Source organism: Bactrocera latifrons, unplaced genomic scaffold, assembly GCF_001853355.1.
Source record: "Bactrocera latifrons isolate USDA-ARS-PBARC rearing strain unplaced genomic scaffold, ASM185335v1 scaffold_1540, whole genome shotgun sequence".
Taxonomy (NCBI): Eukaryota; Metazoa; Arthropoda; class Insecta; order Diptera; family Tephritidae; genus Bactrocera; species Bactrocera latifrons.
Window position 1 is genome coordinate 13,386 of NW_017535009.1, and position 1,032 is coordinate 14,417.

Below are 1,032 nucleotides of genomic sequence, written 5' to 3' on the forward strand. Positions count from 1 at the left end.
CCACTTGGAGAACTTATCCGTGAGCACTAGCAAGCATGTGTTGCCATTTGTTGAACGTGGCAGTGGACCTACAAAGTCCGCCGTTACAACTTCCCACGGTAGTGWGCATTGCATGGTGGCCATCATCCCAGCGGGTCGGCGCTGGTCTACCTTATATTCGGCACATTGTTGGCATCGATGCACATATCTGAGTGCATCCCTATGCATCCCAGGCCAATAATACCCTTCTTGTGTGCGTTTGAGTGTTTTGTGTACAGCCAAGTGACCGCCGGTGCTAGCGTCGTGATTTTCTCTCAGGACTTCGAGTCGACGAGGCTCTGGTACGCATAGTTTCCAGCATGGTGACCTGAACAGCTTATTGCCGAAAGAGCCGGCCATCGATAAGTTGGTAATCGGGATATTTCTTCGGTTGATCGCGTACCTGGCGCGTACGTCTTTCATACCATCTATCCGGTTGATCACGGACGGCATGCAGAAGTTCCGCATCGCCTCCTTGGACTTTCCATGGGCATCTGGATAGCGCATCGGCGACTACGTTGAGGGTACCTTTGCGATACTCTATTTCGAAGTCAAACTGCTGTAGCTCTAGTGCCCACCTTGCAATTCTTCCGGACGGGTTCTGCAGGGTGTGAAGCCATTTAAGTGAATGATGGTCGGTGATTACGGTGAAATGATAGCCCTCCAGGTACGGTCGCATTTTCCTTATGCCCCACAATATGGCTATGCACTCCTGTTCGGTGGAAGAGTACCGCTTCTCCAATTCTGTCAAGCTGCGACTGGCGTATGCTACGACCCGTTCTTGGTCAGAATGACGCTGAAATAGCACTACGCCTCGTCCCTCTCCGCTGGCGTCAGTCTGCAGACAGAAGGGCCTCTCGAAGTCGGGGCAACCCAGGATGGGTGCACTAGTTAGTCTTTCTTTTAACACCTGGAATGCTTCTTCTTGTTCGGATCCCCATGTCCAACGCTGGTCCTTTTTTAATAGGCGATTTAGCGGTGCTGATATTTTGGCGAAGTCTGCTACGAAACGTC